Genomic DNA, 23,449 nt, shown 5'->3' with positions numbered 1-23,449 from the left:
GGATCAGACCCTACTAATATCTTAGATAGAAAAGAAAGGGATCAAACCCTAATAATATCTGAGATAGAAAAGAAAGGGATCAGACCCTAATAATATCTGAGATAGTATGAACAGTAAACATAAAGTATGAAAGTAATAAAGTATGAATGTATGTATGAAAGTAAATTAGTAAAGTAATTATTATGTATCTTCGAGTGCATAATTGAAGGTAAGTGTATGTAATGTATGATGTATGATGTATGATTAACTAGAACTCACTTAGCGTAGCTGACTTTTAGTATGCACGCAGGTGAGTAGAATGAGACAGCTGGCTTGAGCGGGGAAACATGGCAGAAGAATAAGAGTCTAGCATCTGAAGACCTGTTATGTTTTGATTTTGAAAAACAAGAGGAATGTTTTAAGACATGTTTATGATTTGATATGTGATGTTTATGAAAGATTTATATTACGCGTAAAGTTTTAATTAACTCTGATATTTAGAACAGTGTTTATGAGTAATCCAACGTCAAAAGTGAGGCACCGGTAACGGGGCCTTACATTTAAGTAAACTTTTACTTTTAAAGTGTTCACTATTTCCAATAAATTGTAAATATTCTTTGGTAATTTTGTTGCATTTTTATTTTATCCGTTTTTATCCGTTCTTTAGATATCTTTTTCTAAAATGTTTCCGAATTTAGTTACCAATTTCTCTAACCAAGAAAGAATATTTTTCTTCTATTTTTCATATATCCTAAAATAGATTGTTGTTTTCTTCTATAAGTACTCTCCAACATGCTCACAATTTTGCACGCCCACATTCACTTTGTCTTACTTTCTGTATTCAATCTTTCTTGTGAAGTCATGGAGCACGGGTATATTCTAACACTTTATGTTGTAATACATTATTTATTTATAACAGCTTATAATTATTGAATTTTTTGTGACACGTGCATCATATTTTGTTACAGAAACATCACATATTTGAAGGATTTGGATTTGGCTCGTCGTGATTACACTGTCAAAGTTCGTGTAATTTAGTTTATGGAAGCAGCCTTTGTATAATAGTCCAGATCAGTTTTACTCAATTGAAATGATTGTTGTTGATGAACAGGTATATCTTCATCCATTAAATTTATACATTTTGTTTTAAATTATTTTTTATTTTTCATATCTTTTTGACCTATACATTTTACTTATAGGGAACCACAATGCAAGCTAATGTTCTTAGAAGATGGTTTCCCAAATCTGAAAGTCTTCTTAATGAATCAGGGTATTTTTACTATTCTCTTATTTTTATATTCAACAATATTACTTTTACTTTGCACAATTGATATCATATGTTGATTTCTTATTTTTTATTATATTATATTTGAATTTATATTATAAATTTTTAGTAAATATTGATAAGATTTACTATATTTCTCTTGATTGTTTATACTAATTTTTTGAATAGTTGTTTACACTCTATTTTTGTCTTCATTGTATTTGTATTATATTTGAAATATGTTATAAAATTAGTATGTAAAATTAATTAATTTTAGGAATATTTGTCAAATTGTACTTAAATTATAATTATTTGTATTTTGTAGATTTCCATTTTATAGTATTGAGTATAACCTATTTTAATATTTACTAAATTTTTAAGTTATGATTAAAATCAAAAAATAATTGTTAGATATGATTAATGAATAAGCTTATTTGTAATATTATCTTATTTTTATACTCAATATTACTTTTACTTTGCATAATTGATATTATATTTTCATTTCTTATTTGTCTTTAAATTACATTTGAAGTTTTATTAAAATCACAAAATAATTGTTTGATTAAATCTTATTTACACTTCTTTAATTTTACTTTTGTAGACTACTATTTCATTGTGAGGCCTACAATTGGTTTGAATGACTCAAAGTACAAATATGTGAACAACCAAAACAAGCTGGGGATTTTTGTTGACAGTGATATGTTCCCATGTTTTGATTTCTCTGGTCCAGTATATGGATTATGTTTCACAGATTTTAAGGATATCATTGAAAAAACTGTTCCTGATAATCAAGCTTTAGGTAAAGAGATTCTATATTGTACAATTATTATTTTTCTATGTACTTTAACTTTTTATGTATTAATTTACAATTTTTTTAGATGTTATTGGTTTTGTTGCTGATGTTAAAGATCTGAAGAAATTCAAGACATCAAAGGGTAAAGACACAAAGAAAGTCAATGTCATTCTTCAAGATCTTGAGTATGTATTCACTCGTAATATTTTATAATTTTAAATTTAGTTTGTAATCACTTTTATTTAAATCTTTTATTTAATTCTGTTTTGCAAGGATAAATTCAATTTACTTGTCTTTGTGGGATTCTTATGCTGATTTTGTTTTAGAACACTGGCAAAACATAAATGAAAATGGTGTTATTGTTGTTGTACTCCAGTTTGGCACATTGAAGTACTTTGGACGTTTCGGTTATGTGAACAACTGTTTTAATGTTTCAAAGCTATTTGTGAATTCTGACATTGCTGAAATTACTTCATTTCGAAATAGGTTTTATACTTTCATTATTAAAGATTGATATTACAATATATTTTTTTTCAGCAAAGGTTTTAATTTATTCACTAATTTTTTCATTTTTTAATCAGCCTTCTTCGATACTCTGCTGGTTCATCATGTTCCACCCAATCATCTAGGTTATCTGGAATGTTTTTATACCTCTATGATGAATGTTTCGTAAGGAGCGAATTTGTCAACATAGCTGAGTTAACTCTGAATGAGGTAAAATTTATTTGTGTTTTTTTAATATTTAATATTTTTTGTTATAATAGAGTTAACATAAATATAGGTGAAGTCTGTGGTTATTGTTGGTACTGTTCAGATGATACAAGAAGAATTGCCATGGTATTATTTTTCTTGTAAAAGTTGTCACAAGAAGGTTACAAAAAGGAGTGATAGTGATGAACCTACTGTTGGTGTTTTGGTTGATCAAAAAGATGTTTTTGAATGTAAAACAGAGGCTTGCAATAATACTGTGATTGAAGTTGTTGAAAGGTTTTATTATATTTCAATTTTATCATCATCATATTTCTTATAAACATAGTAGCTTACATGATTCATTATTTATACAGGCTGAAAGTCCCATTGGTGGTTCAGGATTCCACTGGAAGTGTGTCTTTGACGGTTTTTGACAGAGAAGCTTCTATAAGGCCCCGTTACCGGTGCCTCACTTTTCACGTTGGATTTACTCATAAACACAGTTCATACTATCAGAGTTAATAAAAACATTCGCGGAATATTAAAACATTCAAACCATTACATTACATGACCATAAATCCTTGTCTTATCGAGCATTCAAATTGTTTAAACATAAAACATTGTCTTTTAAATATCATAACATAACACTTCATTGATATGCCAGTGCCTTCAAATCCATGCCATGTGCTTCCCCTTAAGCAAGTTGCCTCATTCTACTCACCTGCGTGCATACTAAAAGTCAGCTACGCTGAGTGAGTTCTAGTTAATCAGGCGACATATAATACATTCACATACTAACACATGCACCCGAAGGTACATACCTTCATATTTACTTACATACGTACTTTCATTCTTTCTTTCGTACTTACATACATACTTTCATTCATACATATATGTTTTAAAGAGCATCCCGCCCTATAACCTTCGCCGATATTATTAGGGTCGGTTCCCTACGTTCGCCGATATTATTAGGGTCGGTTACCTACATTCGCCGGTACTATTAGGGTCGGTTCCCTTCATTTGCCGATATTATTAGGGTCGGTTCCCTACATTCTTACTACTATAACATACCTGTCCTTAGGGGTGTGCATGAGGCGGTTTGGGGCGAGTTTTGGTAAAACCCATAACCATAACCAAATGGCGTTTAATAGAAAACCATAACCATAACCGATCCGTTATGGCAGTTTCAGTTAATCGGTTTTGATGGTTATAACGATTCGGTTATGGGTTGGTTAACCATGACCAACACAAATATAATTAGGCCTAAAACTTTTGTACCAAATATTATCAAAAAACAAAAAAAGACATGACACGATCAAACAAAATACATAATCCATAATATTAATACCAAATATTTAAACAAAACCATGACATAACCCAACAATAAAATTCAAGTTAATTCGATAAGAAACAATGAACCAAAATACAAAACGATATAATCTGAATATATTTAATTAATATTGATATATTGATTGTGAATATCAATATGGCAGTCACCATTATTAACGTTTCAATTGATGTAGTTTGTTGAGATAAGTTAGGAAGAGAAACTAAAGCTAAAAGGTCAAAAGAATGTCTCCTGCTATGGCATTAATTCCAATATCCAAACCTCTTCGTCGATTCATAAGTATAATAAACGGGGCGGTTCGGTTATGCCAGGTATGATATTATCAATAACCAAAACCGACCCGTATTTGGCGGTTTTCAAAAATCAAAACCGACCCACCGGATATAGCGGTTATCGGTTAAAATCGGTTCGGTTATGCCGGTTATGGTTCGGTTTATGGTTAACAACGATTAATTTGCTCACCCCTACATGTCCTTTACATACTTTCCTTGACAATATGTGCAATCTCGGAAGAGCGTTCACGTACCATCAACATATCATACATACATTGTTCATACATCATATATATATATTCATACATACATTATTCATACATCACACATATCAATCATACCTTTAACTACCACTTGACGGCACATGCAATATCCGGAGATCGTTCACACACCATCAAGCAATCATCATGCATAAATCATACAAGGCATACACTTATCACCTAAGGTAAGTGTATTAACTATCACATCGAGTATGCACACAGCCCCGAAAACATAACAAGGAAGTGGGGCTAGAAACTCACCTGAACTCGATTACGTTCACCATTAATTGTTATTCCTTTCCTTAGCTGTGCTCGACTAACTATATAACAATTACACATATCAATTAACTATCACTACTCACATCGCGTTTCTAGTCTAGTTATAACCCTCAACGAACGGGGGTCCGGGGGCAGCGCCCCTGGCAGCGGGATCTAGGGGCGGCAGCCCCTAGCACGGTCCAAGGGGCAGAGCCCCTGGCTGGGGTCGAGCTTGGAAAAATTTTATTTCCATTAACCGTCTTATTACATTTTCCATTAGCCTTTTGAATCATTAATTAATTTGCTAGCTTAAAAGTTCAAGGGCTTCTTTGTAATTAAATCATTCTTTTTCTAAGTCCATGGACCATTATGTCATTTTGTCAAACTTTTAGTTCGTTACTTGGTTCTTAACGAACTGGCTTATCTTAGCGAACTGTTTCTTATAACGAATTGAACCCTTTAACAAACTGGACTCCTTAACGAATCAGTCCATGTAACAAACTGGACCTTCCAATTCGTTATCTCCTTTAACGAATGACTATAACAAATCAAGGGTGATTCGTTATCTTTTCTCCTTAACGAATCGAATACGAACTGAAGCTAGTTCGTTATGTTTCCTTTAACGAATTACATGGAGAATCACCCCTAGTTCGTTAGCTTCTTGTTAACGAATTAGGGTTAGGTCAGAGAATGTCAGAAACATTCTCTGACATTCCTTTATCCTTGTACCATTTCCGGCGCCGTCGTCGGAAAAACGCGTTTTCGCCGGAAAAGGGAGTTTTTGACTCATTTTTCACCGTTAATCGCCCCGTTTGATCCAGATTTGAGCTAGGGTGACCCCTAAGCCCATCTTAGGTTCGGTTTATACCCGATTCCACCCGGATCTCGTGACTTAAACGGTTTAACGGTGTCGGCTCGTCGCTTCGTGACCATATCTAACGGGTTTAAGCTCAAACAACATCATAGTATCATTACCTTGGGTCGGGATCGATTATACTTCTATGCTCGGCTAGAGAGAGAGACTAGAGAGAGAGAGAGAGAGAGCTTAAGTGTGTGTTTTAGGAGGTGTATGAAATATGTGTGAAATAAAATTAAGTGGGTATTAATGACTTATATAATTATAGATCATGGGCTTAAGCCCACGGTCTTTTCCTCTTTCCTTCATAACCCAATTCCGTTTAACTCAACACTAGCCCGACTCATAATAACTCATACTTTCGTTTATTAACCGAATCCAGATAACGGGATGTTACAGCTTCAAAACTTCTCAACACTACTGCTAAAGCTTTAGTTGGGAAACATGCTGCTGTAAGATATCATTGTGACTTTGTAAATATTCTGCCTTATGTTTTTATTTTTAAATAACTATTTGATGTTAATATTTTTGTAAAATGTTACTTACAACTGGGTGGAGATAAAGCTTTGTATCCTGATGAGTTGGAGGTTCTTGTGGGGAAAAGTTTTGCTTTTCGGATTGATATTAGCCAGTTTAATCAGAATAACAACTTCTGGGTTTTTGGTGTTTCAAAATTCATTGATTATGCTGATATTATCTTTGAACTTCTAAAGAAGTCAAACAATGCTGAGGTAATACATTTACATTTAAATTTTGTGAACATACCTTTATTCACCAAGAAAGTTTGATGGTAATTTATGAAAATTATAGGTTGAAAATTATGCATGTTTGACCAACTGTTTAAATGATAGTCAGTCTCAAGACACAGTGAACCAGAATGTTTGACCTTGATACAATTAAAATTATTTCAATTATTTACAGTATTATATATATATATATATATATATATATATATATATATATATATATTTCAACCTTATATAAATTTATTTTTTAATTTTTGAAGTTGATATTTTTTTTGTAAATACATATCAGGTTGATAATCTTGGTGGTATTGACTCAAGTCAAGCTCTCAAATCAATGGTAATTTACATCAATTTAACTTTCATTTTTATATTTTTGAATAGAAAATGGAACATTTACTTACAAGCTTATTTTATAAATTTATAGGCTGTTGTTGAAATTATGGATGATAATGTCATTACTCCAGCTGGAAAACAAAGTAATGACAAACTAATTGAGAAGCTTGATGTTTGTGAGATTGCAACTTTTAAGAGGAAATAAAAAAAATCCATGTTTCAAGAAAAATTTGATGAACACTTACGATGTTGTTGAACTTGGGGACATGTCTACCACCAAACCTGTTTCCGATGGCAAACCTGCCCTGCTTATCCCCAAGCTCGAAAAATGAAGTGTTTATGTTTATGTTTTTAATGTTCTTCTATGTTATTTTCAAGTATTTTTAATTATTGTTGTTGTTTTTGAACTATTATCTATTCTTTGAATCATTCCAAGGTTTATGGTTTTATTGTTGTATTTCCTATTGTGTACTATTTGGTTTAAGACCTTTTGAAAATGTATCACTATGTTATGGGTTTTAATTTAATTTATGTTTGTTTTATGTTTAGATTTAAAAGTATTACATGTTTTTATGCTACCAAAAACTTCTTTTTGTTATAAATTTTCGCCTTATTTACTCATTTAAAAAACTTAACAGCTTTTTTGTCATTCAATCTAAATTTCTTAATGAAAACTATAATTTAATATTTTCAAATGTTATATAAAGTCTTTCATAATAGGATAACAACATCATGTTTTGTTCAGTTAATTTTGTAAATACCATGTTATACATTATATTTTCGTTTTCATGCAACTATTAATTTTAATTATTAAAAATCATTTTTTACAGATCAAGACCAAAAATCTGTTGAAGCAATGGTTATGAGACATAAAAGGAAATTCTAAATGGTTGTTAAAAAAACTCAACAATTTCATGCACGATGCAATTTTCAAGCTTATTTTCGTAACATATTTATTTATTATAAATTATAAATATATAGATGTTTATTACATGAGTTATAATTATTTTTGTCATACATATTCACAGATACTAAGCCCACGATCTAACACAACAAATGGTATAATATTTTTTAATTTATATCTACTTATGTAATTACAACTTATATTATTTACATATAGTTTTTAAAGAAAGAAGACAAAACAGAAAACAAAAGATGTACTCACCAAATTTAAGCCAAAATTCTTAAGGTAATATATCTAAATTTATTGTTCTTATAATACATCCATCATAACGATACACATTCATGATTTTGCAGCATCTTTGGAATACATCAATTTCAGTTTCAACCATCCAATAACACAACAAAATATGCACCATGGAAAGGAAAATTATTTTTCTAATCAATCAGTTGCAAATCTTCATAACATTATTGCCTCTTCAAATTATAATATTACACAACCACTTTCAGATATTACCAACGGTATATTTTAACATCTATACTTATATTTTATACTTGTCCTTTAGATGATGATACATATTTTTATTTATATGTTACTACTTACTTATAATTGTGTCGTGTATATATTATAGTGTCTATTAGCAATGATGATAACAACAGTCCACAATTATCTCGGCTCATCAGAAAACAATATCTTAATTCTAAAAAAGCAACCGCTCAATCTTCTTACGCTAAGAATATTAAAGCATCTTCATCAAAATAAAAATAAAAACAAATTAAATCTAATACATCTACATCAGATGTAATAGAACAAGATCAAGATGATGATGATGTAGAATTAATGAATCAAATTTTCTCTGGCAAATCTAAAGGTAACAAATTTTCTTTATTTTATTATATTATATTAAAATCTCAAATTTTAGTATCTTATAATGAAGTATTAATAAATGTAATAAATAACTTTGGTCAGATTATTTAGATCACGGAGATCAAAGTCATGTATGTGAAAGATGTAATGCAAAATTGTGGAAGGATGAAGCGTTACGAAGTAGAAAAAGAAAGAATAAATCAAGCTTTAGTTTATGTTGTGGATACAACAAAGTTCATCTTCCAACTTTTAAAGAACCGTCATCCAGTTATAAATGTCTTTTTAGTGGGTTGGATTCAAAAAGCAAACATTTTTTGAAAAACATTCGTCGATACAATTCAATGTTTGCGTTTACATCAATGGGTGGAAAAGTTGATTCCTCCATCAACCGAGGTAAAGGTCCTTTTATATTTAGATTGAGCGATGAAAATTACCATTCCATTGGAAGTCTTCTACCAACAGATGGGTCAAAGGAAAAATTTTCTCAGCTATATATATATATATATATATATATATATATATATATATATATATGATACCGAACATGAGGTGTCAAACATGCAAGAATGTTTAGGGTATGTTTTCTACTTAGTTAACAAAATTAAAATTTATATGATTTATAGTGTTCATAATAGGTAACTAATTTTTGCATTACATAAATTTATTTTCAGTAAACACAACAAGGCGTCTACAGAAACATCTGAAGCTTTAGATGTTGAGATTATTCAAGAGTTGAAAAACATGTTAGATGCAAACTATGAGTTAGTGAAATCTTACAGAATGGCATGTGATTGTTTTCAAAGCAATCCTCATGCTGATCTAAAGTTGCGCCTTATTGCAAAAAAGAAATAAAGATGGAAGAACATATAACTTGCCAACTGCTTCTGAGGTTGCTTCTTTAGTTGTTGGAGACATTGGCACTGTAGGAAAAGTGGTTCACTTTTAGTTAAGATAATAATAAAAATATAATAACGATACTCTCGTTAATCGTGGGAAATTCACTTAGTACAATACCGTTTACAAAAGTACATAAAAAGAATATAAAATGCAAATTTATATACCGAAATGATTCAATCCATATCTTACTAGGAGTGCTTCCATAAGCTCTTTTCTAGTATCCATGTCACGAGTCTTCATCACTTGAGTCTTCAACAAATGTTTCTTCAAAACAACAATTCGTTTATTGAAATTGGGTAACGGTTTTGGTTGAGGATCATGTTAGACACGGGGCCCTTAAAACAGATTTCGTGCATACTCTCAAGCGCGTCTGTTTCCCAGGGTACAACAACCGGAACAGTATGTGTACTGCCGGAGATGGCCACGAACCCGAGGAAGTCACCGGATATATTGGTGTTTATCAAGATGTAGGAAAATTTGTTGAAGTTGTTTGACATAAATATAGAGAGTGCTCCTCTCTAAATTTTGTCATGAGTGTGTGCAAGTGACTCAAAAAAATTCTTAAGTGTTTTTTTCCAACATGAACCCAAGTTCATTATATACTTACACAAAATGAGAAATACTTAACCAAATTAATAAGTCATAAACAATAAAATTAATTTAGTCATAAACAAGATAATTAATGTTGTAATAAACTTGAAATTAATTATTGTAATTAACATGGTTAAATACTTTTAATTAGATCTAAGAGGTGAATCAAAACCATCATATTTATTCATGACATGAGTTGAAACAAACTATTTGACCAGGTCCAAACAACTGTTCACAACAGTTCGTTATGCTGGCGCGACACTCATGCGCTCCTACGTGGGACACGATGTCAAAGATAAATCTAATTTTCTCTTCTTTGGTTATTCCAACCATACAACTTCGAGTATTGATATTCATTCATCTACGCTCAGTTTTGGACACTCAAAGCAATATTTATACAACACATATATAAATATATTATTCATGTCCAAAGTTAGTGAAAAAATCATTTTCACTAATAAATTTTTCCAACAGACACGTCACTTGAACCGAGAGATATTATTGTCAATACCAAAGACGGTTTTCTGCAACGTATTAGTGAATTACATTCTTATTATGTGCCACTTCAGTATCCAATAAATTTTGTTTATGGTGATGATTGTTACAGAATTGACATTCCTTATCGTGATGTTTCTGCTTCAAACACCACTAAAACACGCTTATGCACTATGAGAGAGTTTTTCTGTTACATGATCCAAGACAGATTGAATCATTTTTCATTGATTCTACAATCTAGGCGGCTTTTTCAACAATTATTAGTTGATGCGTATACAATGATCAAAAGTGAAAGACTTTTTTTCATACGTAATCAGCAAAAGAAATTAAGATGTGAGACTTATGAGAATCTACGTTTAGTTCAAAATCAAGGCAACAACGATCTGTCTACAGTTGGTCTGCGTGTTATACTACTTTCTTCCTTTACTGGTAGTGCACGTTACATGTTGCAAAACTATTTAGATGCCATGTCTCTTTGTAAGTGGTATGGTTATCTAGATTTTTTCATTGCAATTACATGTAACCCAAAATGGCCAGAAGTTAAAATATTTTTAGAAGACACAACGCTTAATGCCGAAGACAGACCTGATATGTTATGTAGATTAATCAAAATCAAATTGTGTTGGTGCATAATGTCAGTAGTTCAGTATCTTGTGTTTTGTATGTGTCTGTAATCGTTTTAGATTGTTTTGTTTGGTTTTAAATATGGTTTTGTATAAGGTCTCCTGGGATGTAGGCGAACTTGGAGGATAAGCGAAGTTATGACAACTTCGCCTAGTATGTTAGGCGAAGTTGTCGAGGTCTATTTAAACCTCCACTTCGGCTTATCGTGGTTAAGAGTTTTTTCGAATGTGTGTTTGTGATTATTGATATCACGTGTTGAAGTGTTGCAATACAATCGAGTTTATTAGTATTGTGACGTGTGTTTGTTTATTGGTTCAACGTATTATCTATCTTACGCTCGTATCGTATTACGTGGGGATTCCGCACCCTCGTGTTACGAGATATTCCTGTGTGATCCGGCTGGGAACCTACAATTGGTATCAGAGCGTTTGCTCGTGATTGTGTGGTTCAGGATTATCACACGAGTGTTAAGATCATTCCGTTCGACTATTCGCAGAACGAGTTTACGTTGAAATACCTAGGTTTTGTGTCTTGCCCATCTCCCACCATCAAATATACCCCAAAACACCTTCACATACCTCGCAATTCATCCAATTAAAACCTGCAAAACCTTGTGTTCATCAGGCGAAGTTGCCGTCAACTTACGTAGGGTTTAAGGGAACTTATAAGGTTTAAGCGAAGTTACTGTGAAGGCGAAGTTAATCAGAGGCGAAGTTAGGAAGCAGCGAGGTTAAGTGTTAAGCGAAGTTAAGCTACAAGCGAAGTTAAGTTAGGCTTTAAGCGAAGTTAAGCTTCAAGCGAAGTTAAGCTTCAAGCGAAGTTGTAACAACTTCGCTATCTGCTCACTGTTCACAAAAAATATTTTCTTTGTATTTCGAGTCGTGTTTCTTTCAACTATAACTTCGATAAACATCACAGAACTGGTAAAGATGGAGGTTGAAGCCGGTTCAGCAACTAAAGATCCAAAAATGCTTAAGGGTACCGATTTCGTTGCTTGGAAAGATTGATTTGAACAGTATGTGAAGTATCAAGATGCTAAGATGTGGGTTTGCATTCAAGACGGATAAATTCCGCTAACATCCTTGTTTGAAGGTCATGAACAAATTAAGAAGTACATTAAGATGGAAGAGAAGGAAAAGAAAATGTATGAGGCAGAGAGTAAAGCTCATGCAGCTATAACAATGGCTCTTCCACAAGAGATTCTTCATACCTTCAAGAAATACAAAACTGCTAGAGAGCTATGGGAAGCACTAGAAAATAGATATGAAGGTAATGTGGGGATACGTGCTTCCAAGACAAAGCTGCTAAAAACCCAATTCTCTGTATTCAAGTATTTGAAAAATGAATCACTTGACGATATCATCACAAGATATTATCACTTGATGACCGAACTTAGTAATTACTCCATTGAATACAAGGAAGAAGGGGTAGTAGAGAAACTTCTTGATGCTCTTCCACCGAAATGGGAAATGTACACTGTTTTGATGAGATAAGATAAAGACTTTGCCAAGATTGATTTGGAAATAGTGGTCAATAAGTTACGAAATTTTGAACTTAACATGGTTCGGAAGGAGACACCAACTGATCAGGTACAGGATCCGAGAATGTATGGTGCGAAAGTTACTCCAAGCTCAAGTTCAAAATCAGAATCCTCTGCCTACTACTCAAAGGGAGAATCAAACTCAAACTCAACTCGAGATGGTCATGTGATTCTCAATATGGATGGTGACGTATGTTTCGTAGCTGGAGGTAGTAATCCTTCAAAACCTCAAGCCACAACTGGAAATTTCTCGTCAAATGTTCCAAGCTTCAACTACTCACAGATGCCCATGAGTGTTAAATCAGCTGAACAGCAGTTTGCTTTCTATGCACCCTTCATTGCATCTTATGAGAACTACATCAAAGGTAAAATAGTCGACCCTGCAACTTTGGATGAAGACTATGATCAGATCGATGCTGATGATTTGGAAGAGATGGACCTGCAGTGGCAGATGGCTATGATAGTAAGAAGGGTAAAGAGATTCATGAAGAAAACGGGTAGAAAGTTCGTTGGAGAAAGACCAGGGTTTGATAAATCAAAGGTTCGATGTTACAACTGTCAACAAAATGTTCACTTTGCTAAGGAATGTACAAATGAGAGAGTCGAACGAAGTCAGAACAGGCCCGCACAACAGAATGGGGGTGGTAGTGAAAATAGGGCTATGGTATCTAGACAGAATGGTGGATACAACTAGAATATACAAGTTGAGTAAGTGTTCGAACAGGCTAATTTGGTAAACATCAAAACTGGAGGAAGTGAGAGGGAGACGGGAGAAAATCAAGCATATATGGCAGAAGTGAACGATCAGCTCTCTGAGGTAAGTTCTGAACTTCATTGTGAATAATGTGAAAATCTGTCTGAACAATTGAAAACAATAACTGATCAGTTTGTTAGTTTGGACACACAATTTAAAACCTTAAAAGAAGATCATCACTATACTAAAACTAGAGAAAACAGTTACTCGGTAAAAATAAAAGCTAGTGAAAAGGATATTATAAGTCTTAAAGCCAGTCTAGCTGAAAAAATACAAGTAATTGATCTTAGTTATGAAGTGTTAGAAGAAAAAACCAAACTAATTGCTGAAAAAGATAAACAGATAGCTGATTACCAGGTAAAAGAGGTGGAACTAAACAGAAAAGTTGAACAATTTAGAAATTCTTCAGCAATGCTAGATCACATCATAAGTGTTCAACGTTCCCCGGTTAACAAATGAGGAATTGGATTTTCTGAAGTTCCACCACCGTATAACAATAACTATATTTATGATCCTAGTAATCAGCAATCTGCGAATGTTGAGATTAGTCAGACAGTTCCAATCAAAATTTCTACTAAAGAAACTGAAGTTAATAAGAGCGAGACGAGTAAGTCAAGTTCTAATGTTGCGATCTCTATCCCTAGCTCTGTCTCATCAAATTCAGACAAGTCATCCAAAGAAAAGGTAGTGTTACTAAAACGTGGGGAAGAATATAAGCCCGATGAAAAGAATTCTTCCCTAAATCCGTTAGTCCCACCATATGTTAGACAAACAGGTAGTAATGCAACCTCGACATCTGCAACAACTGTTGAGACGAAAGTTCAAAACAGAAGTTGTTTCAGATGCAATAAAGTAGGACACCTTATTGCTGATTGTTCTCTAAAACAGAGAAAATTTAGAGGTATAAGGCCTCCGAAAACTGAGAATAAAACGAATACTAATTATGATACTGGTAAAAATGCGAACACACCAAATTTCAGTCATTGGACTAATCCAAGATTTCAAAGAAATCAGTCTCATTTTTCCCCAGTTAACTACCAAACCAACAATTATAATTCAGTTAATTCACTAAGGTTTGGATGGACTCATAGCCAGTCCTCTAGAAGGTTTCCATTCAGAACTTACAGAAACCATCCTCAAACTGACTTTGGGTAACCAAAGTACTGGATGCCGGTCAACAGATTTAATCGACCCAAGACCAGTAGGTCTTGGGTCCCCAGATTTTAATCTATTTCTTTAATTGTGTAGGAACAGTCAAACAGGGCTGTAAACAATATGTGGGTTGTTGACAGTGGCTGTTCCCAGCACATGACAGGTAACAAGAAATTGTTACGTGACTGGAAATCTGTTCAAGGAGGAAGGGTTAGTTTCGCTGGAGATAGTGGAGGTAGAATCAGTGGTATTGGAACTGTGACAAATGGAAGAATGAAGTTAGAGAAGGTGAACTTTGTGGAAGAGTTGAAGCATAACTTGTTGAGTGTATCTCAGATTTGTGACAAAGAATACACGGTGCATTTTACTAAAAATGAGGCAATCGTTCTTTATCCTGGTTTCAAGATACCAGAGGCCTGGGTGGTGATGAGAGCTCCAAGAGAAAAGAACACGTATGTAATGGATATGAGGTCAACTGAGATGACAACAGAAGAGTCATGTCTTATGTCAAAGGCAACTGAGTCTGAGTCAGAGTTATGGTATCGAAGAATGGGACATATACATCTTTGCAAAATGAATTACATTGTCAAGAATGGGCTGGTGCTTGGAGTTCCCTTGAATAATTTTAACTTTGAAGATCAATGCTTGTCGTGCAAGAAAGGAAAGCAACACAAAAAGCCTCATCACTCCAAGAAGGTTAACTCAATTGTCAGTACTCTAGACCTACTACACATGGATCTCTTTGGTCCTGTGAATGTAAAGAGTCTAGGTGGAACGTCATACTGCTTGGTTGTAACTGATGATTACTCTCGATACTCTTGGGTATACTTTCTGAAGGCAAAAGATGAGACAGTTCAGTTGGTAATTAACCTGATTACCAAGGTTGAAATTATTGTTGGGAAAAAGGTTAAGTACATCAGGAGTGATAATGGTACAGAGTTCAAGAACTATCAGATGGAGATGTTCTGCTTACAGAAAGGGATAGAACATCAGTACAGCGCCCCGTATACTCCGCAACAAAATGGAGTAGTTGAGAGGAAGAATAGAACGCTAATAGAAGGAGCCAGAACCATGCTGGCAGATGCTAAACTTCCTGTGGTGTTCTGGGCTGAGGTTGTTGCCACAGCCTGTTATATCCTTAATCGTGTTTTAACTGTTAAAATATTAAATAAAACTTGTTATGAACTTATGCATGGTAGAAAGCCAAACTTGAATGGTCTCGAACCTTTCGGGTCCCCATGTTCGATATTAAAGACAAACTCTAAATTTGGTGAGAAAGCCGACGAAGGTATTTTAGTCGGATATGTTGTTGGGACTCCCAACAGAAGAGTCTTTAATTTATTGAACAGCAAGGTTGAGGTGGTATGTAACACTGACATTACGAGTTACAAATCACCAAGGCCTAGCATGGGACCTGCTGAAGCTTTCGACTATGATAAACTATTCAAATCTTTTAATATGCCTTACTTGGATTTTGCAGAAGTTGATGAGAAAATTGCTTCACATATTCTGTATGACGAGGAGGAAAATTTTGTGCAGCGTCCGCAATACGATGAAAGTCAACCAACCTCGTCAAGTGCCGTTGATACTCCTGCTGCCCCTACTGAAGAAGAATTCTACAATCCATTTCACACTCAACATCAATCACACACTGATGAACTCTCTTCAAATTTAGAAAACAATCTGGAAGTCGGTCCAGTTTAGACTACTGGAATTCACAAAAATCACCCTTTGGAGAACGTGATAGGTAATCTGTCTGACAGTGTTCAAACAAGAAGAAGTTTGGATGAACACACATGTGTTTACGCAAGCAATAAAGACACGGGTATCATAAATGAATGCTTGTACACCTGCTTCATTAGCCAGATTGAACCGAAGAATTATCAAATGGCTTTAAAGGATAGCTCGTGGGTTGAAGCCATGCAAGAAGAATTAGCACAGTTTGAGAAGATGGAAGTATGGAAATTAGTTGAAAAACCACAGAATGTAAATGCTATCGGTACAAAGTGGGTTTTTAAATGTAAGAGAGATGAGAAAGGGATAATCATACGGAACAAGGCAAGACTGGTAGTAAAAGGGTTTAATCAGCAAGAAGGAGTCGATTACAACGAAGTGTTTGCTCCTGTGGCAAGGTTGGAGGCAATTCGACTATTTTTGGCATTTGCTGCACACAAAGAGATGAAAGTATTCCGGTTAGATGTGAAAAGTGCCTTTCTTAATGCTAAAGTCGATGAGGTGGTGTATGTTGAACAACCTCCGGGTTTCCCAGACCCAGATTTTCCTTATCATGTGTACAAACTGAGTAAAGCTTTATATGGGCTACATCAGGCCCCTCGTGCCTGGTATGCAACCTTGTCCGATTACTTGCTTGAGAATGGGTTCGAAAGAGGAAAGATCGACAGCACGCTGTTTGTCAAGAGAAAGGGGGAGATTTTCTACTCGTTCAAGTCTATGTGGACGACATCATTTTTGCTGCATCAAAAGTCACCATGTGTCAGGAATTTGAAGCAGTCATGAAAAAGAGGTTTGAAATGAGCGCCATGGGCGAATTAACTTTCTTTTTGGGATTGCAGGTAGATCAGAAGACAGATGGGATGTTTATTCATCAAACGAAATATATCCATGATGTGCTCAAACGCTTCAAGATGGACGATAGCACCCCATTTGATACTCCAGTTTGCGTCCACCACAAACTGGGTGCTGATTCTGACAGTGATGAAGACGTTGATCCCACCGAATATCGAGCAATCATAGGTTCTTTAATGTATCTAACTGCATCTAGACCCGACATTATGTTTGCAGTTTGTCTTTGTGCTCGTTTTCAGGCAAGCCCGAAGGAATCTCACATGAAGGGAGTGAAGAGAATATTGCGGTATCTCAAAGGCAAGCCTAAGTTGGGATTGTGGTACACGAAAGGGGGAGAACTGGATTTTGTAGCTTACACAGATTCTGACTATGGAGGTTGCAATCAGAACAGGAAGTCAACAACCGGTGGATGTCAGTTTCTGGGAGGAAGATTGGTGTCGTGGCAGTGCAAGAAGCAGACCTCATTAGCCATTTCCACCTGCGAAGCAGAGTACATGGCAGCATCAAACTGCTGCTCCTAGGTTCTATGGATACAACAGCAATTGCGCGATTATGGTATGAATTTCACTCAAACTCCTATTTGCATTGATAACACTGCTGCAATCTCAGTAACTAACAATCCCGTCAAACACAGCAAAACTAAACATATTGACATTCGTCATCATTTTATACGGGATTGTGTTGAGAAGAAATTAATTGTGCTTGAAAAGGTTGATTCTTTGGATAATTTCGCCGATCTCTTTACTAAAGCGTTTGACCGATCCCGTTTTCAAAATCTTGTTGAGCTTAATGGGATGATCAATCCCGAGTAACCTTGTTTTCCATTTTATTTAAAAAAACAAACATCACTATCGCTTAAAATTATGTCGGTTGCTTAAGTTTGAAGGACACATCTTCGGATATGTTTGGTCCTTACTTCTACTAGTAGATTATGAGAATAGCCATTAACAAGATGACTGAAAGTGACCGGGGCGGGTTATGATGGGTTTTTATTCTGTCGCTGAAAATTAGTTGCTCATACTTAGTTAAAAGGACACATACTCGTATGTGGTCGGTCCAGCTGATCCATTGGATCTTCTAGATATCCGTTTACCTGAAAACTTTGACTTGATCGGGGTGATAGAATTTAATTTTTTTTAGGGAGATGATATAATTTTTCAAGTCTATAACTTCGTAAGAAGTTTCAATACAATGTTTAAAACAAAATTGATCCAACCATGGAAAGTGATAGAAAAACTAATTCTGTGTGCTTAACTGGTGAAGTTATTAGGCCTAAAAGACTCTAGAACAGCCATTTATGTCATGGTAGCTTTCTATGGTGCCTAAAAGTAGAAGTGATACAAACTAAATCTCCTCGATTTAAAGTGGAGAATCATTTTGAGTTGTGCATGTCTCCATATACATCTTTCCGAATGATAGGCAGAAAAGTGATTACCCAGTCATACACGAGCTCGTGAGTGTTCTGATTCCCGAGAAGATAGTGTCAAGTACCTGCAGTGATCCAGATTCGGGACTTGCAGTTGTCTACAATTTGAAGTTGTATTAATGTCTTTATTTAAAAAAAAAAATCAATGAATGTGTTTAGCCTTCTGAAGCTTATGTTGTTTCAAATATCAATAAAGAGGCAAGAAAGAGAACGGGGAGAAGACTCTAAAGATCGATGTGTGCTTACTGTTTAATCAGACACTACGGGTCGAAGTCAACTCGGGGTGACTTGGGGAAAGCCAGATACGCTTTGAGAATATATAGGAGGCATCACAATCTCTCATGTGATGTCCATCTAAAGTTTGAGCCTAATTGAACCTAATCCGTATCACAGAAGCGATGAAAACCATACTAAGTTTTATACCTGCTTACAACCTGTTTCTTTATGTCATAATACCGCTGAACATGGATCTATGTGACAGCCACTTAATTAGTATGATTCCTGTTCGGATCTTTTCTAAAACATGCAGGTTCTCATCAAGACTGAAATTTGATCCCGTTTATTTTATTACTAAAATTTTCATTGCCTATTTTGTTTTATGGTTTAAAACTTGGTTACTTGGTTCTTTGATCGTAAATTTTAAATCTTTAACGGAGGTTCTTAAAAGCCAGTTGTATTTTGATCAAATTTATAAGGTTCTGTTTGTAAATTAATATAGGCGAAGTCACTGGTAAGCTACATAGGCGAAGTTGACCACCAGGTTGACTATAGGCGAAGTTAATGGTAAGCTACTTAGGGCCGAAGTTATCAAAGGAGCGAAGTTAAACTTAACTTCGCCCATGTATTTTCAAAACTATATAAGGTGTAACAGTGGTCAACTTGGTCAAATATTTTCCAAACTATAAACCTTCGGCGAACTTATAACCACACACTTCTAAACCTCGGCGAATTTAAACCTTGAATCGAACCTCATTATTATCTGTTTTGTCTGTGATAAAGGTGTGTAGGATCGGTTTAACCTGTAATTCATATTTATGGTGTTAATCAGAAGCCTTTGTGGTCTGATTTGTGACATAGTTTGAGCAATCCTTTAAACACTCGTTAAACTATCTGTTTTTACTGTGTTTGTAACCCATTTGGTCTTCTAGACCTCAATTGAACTATCTTTTCATGTTTTTCTTTCTCAGATACTCCAAACAAAACCACGATCGGATCTCTGTAATACGCCGTTTCAGATTCAGGCGAAATTAGGGTTTAGGCGAAGTTGTACTCAACTTCGCCATATGTATAACTTCGCCTGATCAAGATTATATTATTTAAGTGTTCTGATCTGTTTTATCAGGCGAAGTTGGTTCGGCGAAGTTAAACAAAAAAGTTATCATAACTTCACTCATGGTAACAGGCGAAGTTATGATCTACTACGTCAATGTTCTAACTTAGACCGTTTGTTGTGCAGATATGGCTGCTGTGGCAGGGGCTGGTGGTGACGAAGGTGGTGACAAAAACCGACAGTTCTTTCCTGGTCACAACATGTATATCACTTTGGATCCGGATGCTAGTGGTATAGACGACTATCGTGAGATCATTTCATTCCTCGTTCGCTCATGTATTTTTCACGCCATCACGACTACTCTCCCCATTTCTCTACCAAATATTGAAGACTTTTGGCGAACGGTAGAATATGACTGTAGAGTTGATCCTCCGGTTATGCGCGCTACGGTGAACAATCAGGTGGTACAGTTCTCGGCAGATCAAATAAGGGTCGCATTACAGTTTGAGGCTGAAACTACAGATGATCCAACAGATTTTCCGGCTCCATTCAGAGATGGTGCGTTTCTGCGTATGGGTTATTCGGGTCCGTTGGGTGACACTCAAAGGAGAAAGGGATTTTTATTAGATCAATGGCGTTTTCTGATGCACGTGATGATAGTGTGCATGTCTGGTCGTAAAGCTGGTACAGACGGTATGGGGGCAACGATGCAATCTGCAATGACTGCCCTGACTTACAACAAGCCCTACAGCTTTAGTCAGATAGTGTTTTATGAAATTGATCGTCAGAGACGCGCGGTCACCAGGGAAAGATTTTTGATGTACCTGAGATTCCTACAGATGATTCTGAATCACGTATCCCCTACGCTGCCTCAACGACGTCCTATCCGTTATGTTGATAGTGTAAGTAAGAGAATTTTTGCGCAATGTAGGTCATCAAGTGCTCGTAGCAAACCAGAGCTTCGTCCACGGCACACTGCATTGTTTGGTTATTTGGTGAATCCTGCTTATATTGCTCCTCCAAGAGATGAATTTCGTGACCCGGAACTGCAACAGGCTAATGTTCCTCAACCACCTCCAGTGGTTCAACCACCACTTGTGGTACAGCAAGCACTGCCTGCTGATCCTGTTGCAGCTCCGGAAGAACAGGTCGATCTTGAAGCAGCCTTTGGAGGGCAAGGGTTCTTTGACATGGAACAAACTGATCCAGCTGCTGAGGTTCGAGCCCCAATAGCTGAGGCTTCTGGTGTGAATGTTTCTATGGTCGCTACGTCTGTAGCGGATTCTGAGAGAACCGACTCTGACTCCTCCACTGACGATATTGCTGAAGCACAACAGATTCTGGTCAGACAAGAAAGAATACATGGCAAGAGAAAGAAAGACTCGGATGACAGTGAATCTGAATTTGAGGAGGAGTTAGACAGGTTGGTACGAAGATTGAAGAAGGTCAGAGCTGGTGAAAGTTTAGGAGTTGGTGAAAGCTCAAGGGTGGTTCGTTTCTCTCCACCCTCGTTATCTGGTATGACTATGGTTCCTGCTTCTATGACTGTGACAGTTGCGATTACCTCAAGTGTTCCCGTGGTGACCACATCGTCATCCTTTGGTGTTCGTCCGACCACGTTTCAATTTACAGCACCGGAGATAGTCTCCTTGCCACCTCCTACTGTCACTCCATCGGAGGTGGTTGCAAGATTTGTTGAGTCAACGTTGGTTGCTACTACGGGGATGCCTGTTTCAATACCACCCGCAGTTACTTTTCAGACTACTTCAGATATTTCAGTTAGTTTGGGCATTCCTCCACCTTATGCTCAAGACATTTCTCACATGCGTTTTGATTTTGATGCTACTTTGTCTGATTCTGAAAGGATAGCGGCTCTCGAACGGGTAGTTGCTGAACAGTCAAGAATCAATCTAATCCAGAATCAAGCTATCCAGCGACTTGTAGCAGAAAATCAGATCCAATCGTCCCTCCTTGTTGAACACGATAAACTATTTGATGCTCTAAAACAGTTCTTAGCATCTCAGGGGGAGACGAGCTGCAAGGGCGACGAGTTGAGAACCAAGGAGAGACAAGACAGAGACGATGATCCCAATGCATCGAAAGGTGCAGGTGGTGAGTTGCCAAGAACTGAACAAACTCTTGGGACTTCCACATCTCAGGGGGAGTCAACTGGTACATCAGGTGGTGAAAATGTCGTGGTTGTCGATGATGAGGAAATGTTGGGTGATGATGATGATTTAACAGATGATGTGTTAACTATTGATGAGATTGAAAGATAGGAGAACATATTGTGATTGATAGTGAGATAGAAGAAGGTGAGATTGTAGATGATAGTGTAGAACATGATATTCCAGATGTTGACAAGGTGAATGTGAGTCAAGATATGGATGTGTCAGATGAGTCTGAGTGGGAAGAACAGCCGAGATGGAAAGAAGGCTATGCTCATTGGTTTGTTAAGACAAAGAAGCCAGCGGCTCCAACAATGTTCAAAAAGAGTTACAATATCAAGGGGTATGCTAAGTCAAAGAAAGGTATTATTTGCTGGCTGTATGATGAGCAGTTAAAGTTATTTGTGATTAAACGCTTTGATGGGATTCAGTATTTTAAGAGAACGTTGAGATCGCTCAATACCTTGCCTGAGTGTGAGGTGAAGTATTTGGCTAGATTGAGATTGATTAATAGGAGTGATGACAATACGGCTAGAATAATTGGGAAGATCGTGTGGAAAGAAAGTGTGAAAGAGAAGAAGGTTGAGTTGTTAAAGCCTCAGAAAGGGAAGTCAGTTGAAGATAAGGAAAGGGGAATAGAGCTGATGGTAAACCTTGGATGGTGATGAAATACAAGCCGATTCGGTGTTTAAAAGAAGTGCCGATGAAGACAATGCCCAAGGATGTTTTAAAGAGTCTCAAGTGGTGGTACGTTGATAGTCAAACAGCTGAAGCTGTTATGGAAGATGAGGTCGAACAGGAGATTCTGAGAGTGTATGATCCCATGCACTTGGTAAATTTGTCTCAAGCTGATTTACAGGTACTAAACGATAAATAGATATTCTATATTCCTTCGTGGAAAGATGAAGCCAAGAAGTACCAGAGGGTTGTCTCTGTATGTGTAAGACAGCGCGTTCATGCTTGAAGACGGGTGACATGAGATTTTTGGGATTATTAGACACGAGAATGAAGATAGAGATATGAAGCTACTGCCAAGGGGGAGTCTGTTGGTGCATAATGTCAGTAGTTCAATATCTTGTGTTTTGTATGTGTCTGTAATCGTTTTAGATTGTTTTGTTTGGTTTTAAATATGGTTTTGTATAAGTTCGCCTGGGATGTAGGCGAACTTGGAGGATAAGCGAAGTTATGACAACTTCGCCTAGTATGTTAGGCTAAGTTGTCGAGGTCTATTTAAACCTCCACTTCGGCTTATCGTGGTTAAGAGTTTTTCCGAACGTGTGTTAGTGATTATTGATATCACGTGTCGAAGTGTTGCAATACAATCGAGTTTATTAGTATTGTAACGTGTGTTTGTTTATCGGTTCAATGTATTATCTATC

The 23,449-nt window shown here is 35.8% G+C and overlaps 1 pseudogene; it reads left to right on the top strand.

The window, feature by feature from the left end:
* Positions 1 to 840: 840 nt before the first annotated feature.
* On the top strand, positions 841 to 7,004 carry LOC143580383 (replication protein A 70 kDa DNA-binding subunit B-like; annotated as a pseudogene).
* The last annotated feature ends 16,445 nt before the right edge of the window (positions 7,005 to 23,449 follow it).

This window comes from Bidens hawaiensis, unplaced genomic scaffold, assembly GCF_021521415.1.
Source record: "Bidens hawaiensis isolate Kalapana, Puna unplaced genomic scaffold, B.hawaiensis_p1.1 tig00030400_1, whole genome shotgun sequence".
In the NCBI taxonomy this organism is placed as follows: domain Eukaryota; kingdom Viridiplantae; phylum Streptophyta; class Magnoliopsida; order Asterales; family Asteraceae; genus Bidens; species Bidens hawaiensis.
The sequence above is the reverse complement of the archived record's forward strand: the minus strand, read 5'-3'. Positions and strand labels throughout refer to the sequence as shown.